Raw genomic sequence first — 10,708 nt, 5'->3', positions numbered from 1 at the left:
GCTCATATTTGCAACTCGGAACAGGAACTGCGGAATAAACGAAGGTTGGCGAAAGAAGAAGTGACGATGCGCGTGGGAAATGGTTCCAAGGTTGATGCAATCGTCGTCAGCATAGTTTCACTTTAGTTACCACCAGGATTAGTTATGAACTTCAATAATTGTTATTTAGTGCCTGCGTTAAGCATGAACATTATATCTGGATCTTGTTTATTGCGAGACGGTTACTCGTTTAAGTCAGAGAATAATGGTTGTTCTATTTGTATGAGTAATATCTTTTATGGTCATGCACCCAATGTGAGAGGATTGTTCATATCGAATCTTGATAGCAATGATACACATATACATAACATTGAGACCAAAAGAGTTAGAGTTAACAATGATAGCGCCATGTTTTTGTGGCACTGCCGCTTAGGTCATATTGGTGTAAAGCGCATGAAGAAACTCCATTCCGATGGACTTTTGGAGTCACTTTACTTTGATTCACTTGACACGTGCGAACCATGCCTTATGGGCAAGATGACTAAGACTCCGTTCTCCGGAACAATGGAGTGTGCAAGTGACTTGTTGGAAATCATACATACCGATGTGTGCGGTCCGATGAGTGTGGAGGCGCGCGGCGGATATCGTTATTTTCTCACCTTCATTGATGATTTGAGTGGATATGGTTATGTCTACTTGATAAAGCACAAGTCTGGAACATTTGAGAAGTTCAACCAATTTCAGAGTGAAGTTGAAAATCATTGTAACAAGAAGATCAAGTTCCTAAGGTCTGATCGTGAGGGTAAATATCTGAGTTTCAAGTTTGGTGCTCGCTTAAGAAAATGTGGAATTGTTTCACAGTTGACACCGCCTGGAACACCACAGCGTAATGGTGTGTCCGAACGTCGTAATTGTACTTTGTTAGAGATGGTGCGATCTATGATGTCTCTTACTGAATTGTCGTTATCGTTTTGGGGTTATGCATTAGAGCCAGCTGCATTCACTTTAAACAGGGCACCATCAAAATCCATTGAGACGACACCATACGAACTGTGGTATGGCAAAAGACCAAAATTGTCGTTTCTTAAAGTTTGGGGATGTGATGCTTGTGTCAAAAAGCTTCAGCCTGAAAAGTTGGAACCCAAAGCGGAAAAGTGTGTCTTCATAAGTTACCGAAAAGAGATAGTTGGGTATACCTTCTATCTCAAATCCGAGGGCAAAGTGTTTGTTGCTAAAAACGGAGCTTTTCTTGAGAAGAAGTTTCTCTCGAAAGAATTGAGTGGGAGGAAGATAGAACTTGATGAGATTCTCTAACCTCTAATCCCTTTGGATGGTAGCGCGGGGCAAGGGGAAACCCCTGTCGTTGCGACGCCGGTTGAGGAGGAAGTTGATGATGATGATCACGAAACTTCAGATCAAGTTCCTATCGGACCTCGCAGATCGACGAGATCACGTACTGCTCCTGAGTGGTACGGTAATCCTGTCTTATCAATTATGTTGTTAGACAACAATGAACCTGCGAATTATGAAGAAGCAATGGTGGGCCCGGATTCCAACAAATGGCTGGAGGCCATGAAGTCCGAGATAGGATCCATGTACGAGAACAAAGTGTGGACTTTGGAAGTACTACCTGAAGGTCGCAAGGCTATTCAGAACAAATGGATCTTTAAGAAGAAGACGGACGTAGACGGTAATGTGACCGGTTATAAAGCTCGACTTGTGGCAAAGGGTTTTTTCACAAGTTCAAGGAGTTGACTATGATGAGACTTTCTCATCGGTAGCGATGGTTAAGTCCGTTTGAATCATGTTAGCAATAGCTGCATTTTTCGATTATGAAATCTGGCAGATGGATGTCAAAACAACGTTCCTTAACGGTTCTCTTAAGGAAGAGTTGTATATGATGCAACCCGAAGGTTTTGTCGATCCAAAGAATTCTAACAAAGTGTGCAAGCTCCAGCGATCCATTTATGGACTAGTGCAAGCATCCCGGAGTTGGAATAAACGCTTTGATGAGGTGATCAAAGCATTTGGATTTATACAAGTGGTTGGAGAATCTTGCATTTACAAGAAAGTGAGTGCGAGCTCTGGGGCGTTTCTAATATTATATGTGGATGACATATTGCTGATTGGAAACAACGTGGAGCTTTTGGAGAGCATAAAGGAATACTTGAATAAAAGTTTCTCTATGAAGGACCTAGGAGAATATGCTTACATTCTAGGCATTAAGATCTATAGGGATAGATCGAGACGCGTGATAGGACTTTCACAAAGCACATACCTTGATAAAGTTTTGAAGAAGTTCAAAAAGGATCAGTCCAAGAAAGGGTTCTTGCCACTGTTACAAGGTATGAAATTTAGTAAGACTCAGTGCCCAGCAACTGCGGAAGATAGAGAACAAATGAGTTTCGTCCCCTATGCTTCAGCCGTAGGTTCTATCATGTATGCAATGTTGTGCACTAGACCAGACGTCAGCTTGGGCATAAGTATGGCAGGCAGGTTTCAGAGTAATCCAGGAGTGGATCACTCGACGGTTGTCAAGAATATTCTGAAGTACCTGAAAAGGACTAAGGAAATGTTTCTCGTTTATGGAGGTGACGAAGAGCTCGTCATAAAAGGTTATGTCGACACAAGCTTTGACACTGATCCGGATGACTCTAAGTCTCAAACCGGGTACGTATTTATTCTTAATGGGGGTGCGGTAAGCTGGTGCAGTTCCAAGCAAAGCGTCCTAGCAGATTCTACATGTGAAGCGGAGTACATGGGTGCCTCGGAGGCACCAAAGGAGGGTGTCTGGATGAAGCAGTTCATGATAGATCTTGGAGTTGTGCCGAGCGCATTAAATCCAATAACTCTGTTATGTGACAACATTGGTGCCATTGCCTTAGCAAAGGAACCAAGGTTTCACAAGAAGACCAGACAAATCAAACGATGTTTCAACCTCATCTGCGACTACGTCGAAGGAGAGGACGTGAATATTTGCAAAGTGCACACGGATCTGAATGTAGCAGACCCGCTGACTAAACCTCTTCCACGGGCAAAACATGATCAGCACCAGAACTATATGGGTGTTAGATTGATTACAATGTAAATCGCATGGCGATGTGAGGGCTGGATTATTGACTCTAGTGCAAGTGGTAGACTATTGGAAATATGCCCTAGAGGCAATGATAAATAGTTATTATTATATTTCCTGTTTAAAGATAATGGTTTATTATCCATGCTATAATTGTATTGAATGAAAACATAGATACATGTGTGGATACATAGACAAAACAATGTCCCTAGCAAACCTCTAGTTGGCTAGCCAGTTGATCAATGATAGTCAAGGTTTTCTGACTATATGCAAGTGTTATCACTTGATAACTGGATCACATCATTAGGAGAATCATGTGATGGACTAGACCCAAACTATGAACGTAGCATATTGATCGTGTCGTTTTATTACTATTATTTTCTGCGTGTCAAGTATTTGTTCCTATGACCATGAGATCATATAACTCACTGGCACCGGAAGAATACCTTGTGTGCATCAAACATCACAACGTAACTGGGTGACTATAAAGGTGTTCTACAGGTATCTCCAAAGGTGTCCGTTGAGTTAGTATGGATCAAGACTGGGATTTTTCACTCTGTGTGATGGAGAGGTATCTCGGGGCCCACTCGGTAATACAACATCACACACAAGCCTTGCAAGCAATGTGACTAAGTGTAAGTCACAGGATCTTGTATTAGGGAACGAGTAAAGAGACTTGTCGGTAACGAGATTGAAATAGGTATGCGGATACCAACGATCAAATCTCGGGCAAGTAACATACCGAAGGACAAAGGGAATGACATATGGGATTATATGAATCCTTGACACTGAGGTACAACCGATAAGATCTTCGGAGAATATGTAGGATCCAATATGGGCATCGAGGTCCCGCTATTGGATATTGACAGAGGAGTGCCTCGGGGCATGTCTACATAGTTCCCGAACCCGCAGGGTCTGCACACTTAAGGTTCGATGATGTTTTAGTATAGTTGAGTTATATGTGTGGTTACCGAATGTTGTTCGGAGTCTCATATGAAATCACGGACGTCACGAGGGTTTCCAGAATGGTCCGGAAACGAAGATTGATATATAGGGTGGTTTCATTTGGTCACCGAAAAGTTTCGGGCAATTCCGGTAGTGTACCGGGAGTGACGAATGGGTTATGGGAGTTCATCGGGAGGGGCCCACCCACCCGGGGGTGAACCCAAGGCAATAGGGTAGCTCCACAAGTCTTTAGTGGGCTGGTGGAGTCAGCCCAAGGGGCCCATGGCGCCACATAAGAAAATACTAAAAGAAAAGAAAAAAGAAAAGGAAAGAGGGAGGTGGGAAGGAAGAGGAGGAATCCTCCTTCCCAAACCGAATTGGAGGAGGAGTCCTCCTCCTCCTAGCGCCAGCGCACCCTTGAGGGCCTTGTCCCTCCAGGCTAGCCCCTCCCCCTCCCTCCTATATATAGTGGAGGTTTAGGGCTTTTTGAGACACAACTTTGCCACGTGCAACTCTAGCCTTAACCACAGAGTTTCACCTCTAGATCGGATTTCTGCGGAGCTCGGGGGGAGACCTGCAGGAGTAGATCATCACCACCACCGGAGCGTCGTCACTCTGCCGGAGAACTCATCTACTTCTCCGTCTTGCTTGCTGGATCAAGAAGGCCGAGATCATCGTTGAGCTATACGTGTGTTGAACGCGAAGGTGTCGTCCGTTTGGCACTAGATCGAAACGGATCGTGGGACGGATCGCGGGACGGTTCGTGGGACGGTTCGAGGGACGTGAAGACGTTCTACTACATCAACCGCTTTTCTTAACGCTTCTTGTTGTGCGATCTACAAGGGTACGTAGATCCAAATCTCCACTCGTAGATGGACATCACCATGATAGGTCTTCGTGTGCGTAGGAAAAAATTTGTTTCCCATGCAACATTCCCCAACACAGGCTCCATTGTTCCGGAGAACGGAGTCTTAGTCATCTTTGCCATGAGACATGGTTCGCATATGTCAAGTGATTCGAAATCAAGTGACTCCAAAAGTCCATCTGCATGGAGTTTCTTCATGCGCTTTACACCAATATCATCTAAGCGGCAGTGCCACAAGAAAGTGGCGCTATCATTATTAACTCTACATCTTTTGGTCTCAATGTTATGGACATGAGTGTCATCACAATCGAGATTCAATATGAACAAACCCCTCACATTGGGTGCATGACCATAAAAGATATTACTCATATAAATAGAACAACCATTATTCTCTGACTTAAATGAGTAACCGCCTCGCAATAAACAAGATCCAGATATAATGTTCATGCTCAACGCAGGCACTAAATAACAATTATTTAAGTTCATCACTAATCCCGATGGTAACTGAAGTGAGAGTGTGCCTACGGCGATCGCATCAACCTTGGAACCATTTCCCACGCGCATCGTCACTTCATCCTTCGCCAGCCTTCGTTTATTCCGCAGTTCCTATTTCGAGTTGCAAATGTGAGTAACAGAACCGGTATCAAATAGCCAGGCACTACTACGAGAGTTGGTGAGGTACACATCAATAACATGTATATCAAATATACCTTGTTTGGCGTTGGTCGCCTTCTTATCGGCCAGATACTTGGGGCAGTTTCGCTTCAAGTGACCAGTTCCCTTGCAATAACAACACTCAGTTTTCGGCTTAGGTCTAGCCTTGGGTTTCTTCGCCGGAGGGGCAACAGATTGCCACTCTTCTTGGAGTTACCCTTCTTCCCTTTTTCCGTTCTTCTTGAAACTAGTGGTCTTATTGACCATCAACACTTGATGCTCTTTCTCGATTTCTGACTCTGCAACTTTCGGCATCACAAACAACTCGGCGAGTGACTTATTCATCCCTTGCATGTTATAGTTCAACATGAAGCTCTTATAGCTAGGTGGCAGTGATTGAAGAACGCTGTTAGTGATAGCCTCTTGCGGGAGTTCAATCCCCAGCTCAGCTAGATAGTGAGAGTACCCAGACATTCTGAGTATGTGTTCACTGACATACCCGTTCTCCTCCATTTTGCAAGCATAGAACTTATCAAAGGTCTCATACCTCTCGATTCGGGCATTGTTCTCAAAGATAAACTTCAACCCCTGGAACATCTCATGTGCTCCATGACGTTCAAAACGTCTTTGAAGTCCCGGTTCTAAGCCATACAAAATTGCACATTGAACCAATCAGTAGTCATCCTTACGGGACTGCCAAGCGTTCAAAACATCTTGGGTCGCCGTAGCGGGCGGTGCATCACCTAGCGCAGCATCAAGGACATATTTCTTTTGGCCAGTCATGAGGATAAGCCTCATATTACGAATCCAGTCAACAAAGTTGCTTCCATCATCTTTCAGCTTAGCTTTCTCTAGGAACGTATTAAAATTCAGGGTTGCTACTGCGCGAGCCATTGATCTACAACATAAAATTTTGCAAAGATTACTTAGACTATGTTCAAGACAATTGAGTTTAGCTAATCATATTACTAATAAACTCCCACTCAAATAGACATCCCTCTAGTCATTCGAGTGTCGCATGATCCAAATCCACTAACTCAAGTCTGATCATCACATGAATTGAGATTAGTTCCAATGGTGAACATCTCCATGTTGATCATATCAACTATATGATTCATGCTCGACCTTTCAGTCTCTTGTGTTCCGAGGCCATGTCCGTACATGCTAGGCTCGTCAAGTTTAACCCGAGTGTTCCGCATGTGCAACTATTTTGCACCCTTTGTATGTGAACGTTGAGTGTATCACACCCGATCATCACGTGATGTCTCGAAACGACGAATTTTCGCAACGGTGCACGGTCGGGGAGAACACAATTTTATCTTGAAATTTTAGTGAGGGATCACCTTATAATGCTATCGTCGTCCTAAGAAAAATAAGGTGCATAAAGGATTAACATCACATGCAAATTCAAAAAGTGACATGATATGGCCATGAACTTGTGCTTCTTGATCTCCATCATCAAAGCACCGGCATGATATCCATCGTCACCGGCGCCACACCATGATCTCCATCATTGTGCTGCCATCGAGGTTGTCGCGCTATCTATGTTGTTACTACTAAAGCTACTGCCTAGCGATATAGCAAGAGCATCTGCAAGCGCAAAATAAATTTAAAGACAACCCTATGGCTCCTGCCGGTTGCCACAGCATCGGCGTGCAAGTCGATATTTAACTATTACAACATGATCATCTCATACGTCCAATATATCATATCATGTCTTTGGCCATATCACATCACAAGCATACCCTGCAAAAACAAGTTAGACGTCCTCTAATTTGTTGTCGCATGTCGTACGTGGCTGCCATGGGTATCTAGTATGATCGCATCTTACTTACGCAAAGCCACAACGGTGATATGCAAATTGCTATTTAACCTTCTCCAAGGACCGCCTCGGTCAAATCCAATTCAACTAAAGTTGAAGAAGCACACACCCGCCAGTCATCTTTATGCAACAAGTTGCATGTCAGTCGATGAAACCGGTCTCTCTTAAGCGTACGAGTAAAGTTGGTCCGGGCCGCTTCAATCCAACAATGTCGTTGAATCAAGAAAAGACTAAGCAGGGCAGCAAATTGAACATCAACGCCCACAAACTCTTTTGTGTTCTACTCGAGATATCATGTACACATGAACCTAGCTCATGATGCCACTGTTGGGGAATGTTGCATGAGAAACAAAAAAAATCCTACGCACACGAAGACCTATCATGGTGATGATCATCTACGAGAGAGAGGTAGGATCCACATACCCTTGTAGATCGCTAAGCGGGAAGCGTTAAGAAATGTGGTTGATGTAGTGGAACATCTTCGCGATCCAAATCACCTCCATCCCACGATCCGCCCCGATCTAGCACCGAACGGACGGCACCTTCGTGTTCAGCACACGTACAGCTCGATGACGATCTCCGCCTTCTTGATCCAGCAAGAGAGACGAAGAGGTAGATGAATTCTTCGGCAGCTCGATGGCGTGGCGGTGATGATGGTGGAGCTACTCCGGCACGGCTTCGTCGTGCCGTACCGAACTAGCTACGGGGTGTCATGAAGTAGTGGAGGGGGAGAGGGCTGCACAAAGGCTTGGGGTGCAAAAACCCTCTCAAACCTCCACTATATATAGGAGGAACAAGGGGGAGGGTGGCTTGCCTCCTACTCCAAGGAGGAGGAGTCGGCCGAGCCAAGGGGAGGAGTCCTCCTCCAATTCGGTTTGGTGGAGGACTCTTTCCCATCTTGTCCACCTCCTTCCTTCTCTTTTTTTTTCTTTTTCCTTCTTATTTTTGCGTTGGCCGAAATAGGCCTATTGGGCTGGCCTCACCAGCCCACTAAGGGCTGGTGCGCCACCCATGGGCCTATTAGGTCCTCTCCCGGGTGGGTGGCCCCTCCCGGTAAAACCCCGAAACCCATTTGTCACTCCCGGTACTTTACCGGTAATGCCTGAAATCTTTCCAGAAGCCAAATGCAACAATCCTATATATCAATCTTTGTTTCCGGACCATTCCGGAGACCCTCGTGATGTCCGAGATCTCATTCGGGACTCCGGACAATATTCGGTTACCAACATAAATAATTCAACTATACCAAAAACGTCACCGAACCTTAAGTGTGCACATCCTGCGGGTTCGAGAACTATGTAGACATGACTGAGATACTCTCCGGTCAATATCCAATAGCGGGACCTAGACGTCCATATTGGATCCTACATATTCTATGAAGATCTTATCGATTGAACCTTTATGTCTAGGATTCACACAATCTCGTATATCATTTCCTTTGTCCTTCGGTATGTTACTTGCCCGAGATTCGATCGTCGGTATCGACATACCTATTTCAATCTCGTTAACGATAAGTCTATTTACTCGTTCCGTAATATAAGATCCCGTGGCTAACTCTTTAGTCACATTGCTTGCAAGGCTTGTTTGTGATGTTGTATTACCGAGTGGGCCCCGAGATACCTCTCCGTCACACGGAGTGACAAATCTCAATCTTGATCCATGCTAACTCAATGGACACCTTCGGAGATACATGTAGAGTACCTTTATAGTCACACATTAACGTTGTGACGTTTGATACACACAAGGCATTCCTCTGGTGTCAGTGAGTTACATGATCTCGTGGTCATAGGAATGCATAATTGACATGTAAAAAACAATAGCAACAAAGTGACACGATCATATGCTACGTTTATAGTTTGGGTCTTGTCCATCACATCATTCTTCTAATGGTGTGATACCTTCATCAAGTGACAACACTTGTCTGTGGCTAGAAAACCTTAACCATCCTTGATCAACAAGCTAGTCAACTAGAGTCTCACTAGAAATATTGTTTTGTTTATATATCCACACATGCATTTATGTTTTCATTTAATACAATTATAACATGGATAATAAACGATTATCTTGAAACAGAAAATATAATAATAACTATTTTATTATTGCCTCTAGGGTATATTTCCAACAAAAAATATCTAATTTTTATAAATTTATCACCGTGGGAACGAGATCCTTGACTTAGCTCTGGCTAATTCAGGCAACATCCGGCAGCGACGAGCCCTCGCCTAGCAAATGGCAGAACGGTGAGCGAAAGGGGCTGTTTTTTCTGTTCTAATATAAGGTAATTTTTAGCTGCTTAACGGTGAGCGAAAGCATCGCCGCCCGTTGCCATCGGATGTTGCACGGACGGCGTCCCTTTGAAGTAACCAGAGTTAACACAGATGATCTTGTTCCACCAAAGCATTGGTTAGCCTTGAAATGGTATTAATAAAGTAAATGCAACATCACAGGTTGCTATCATGTCCTTGTGACTTCCCTGATGTTATAATTGTATTATTATTATTACTAGCAAAATAGCCCGTACGTTGCAACGGGAGAAAAAAAAAATACCATACGCTTTTAATCTTTTTATAATTGTTTTGATTTATTAAAATAAGAAGCTAACTAACTAATGTAGTTAGTCCTATCCTATTTTGTTAAAAAGTCAATCCGTCCATTGTTAATTCCACCATAATAAAAAAATTAAAGCGTGGGTTGAATAACAAAAATTACAAGGGCTTTTTTATAAAAATGGCGTGGTGGGTTTTCCGACGAAAGCAATAGCCGTTTTATTATTATTATTATTATTATTATTATTATTAGGTATAGATTTTCAGGGTCGATCTTATACTTGTCCAGGTGCCTTGTATGTGCCACGAGGATATGCGAAAATAGGCGCGGAGCCGGGAAACACATAATGCGCGCGTGTGTCCCATTAATGGGCCATGGCAACTGAAACTGATGGTGGTGGTTGCCTTTGCCTCCTTTTGCTTCAGGTAAGATCGCATCAAAGCTTTGGATTCTAGTGCAGGTGTCCCCTGAGCAGTGCAAATATCATCACCGTTCCCCTCGTTGCTCCAAGGAAGAAGACGTCCTCAAATCAAGTGGACGCAGCTGTTAAGTCTGAATCACTGATGGGAACAGTGCCAACAGTAACGCAACAAGGAAATGCCTCCACTAGAGCATGTGATTCAGCTCAGTCTCAGATGTGCACATTTCAATTTCTAACAGCTGTGCATTGAATCACACCACATCATCCAACCCTTTTTTTTATCTCTCAAACATATGTACTACTCTCTTTCAAAAAACGTCTTACCTTATGGGACAGAGGGAGTATTCCAGTAAAACAGCAAGGAAAGTGGGAGCTGTGATTTGCATGTGTAAGATGGAAGGG

Source organism: Hordeum vulgare, chromosome 7H (assembly GCF_904849725.1).
Source record: "Hordeum vulgare subsp. vulgare chromosome 7H, MorexV3_pseudomolecules_assembly, whole genome shotgun sequence".
Lineage (NCBI taxonomy): Eukaryota > Viridiplantae > Streptophyta > Magnoliopsida > Poales > Poaceae > Hordeum > Hordeum vulgare.
Note: the sequence above shows the minus strand (reverse complement) of the source record.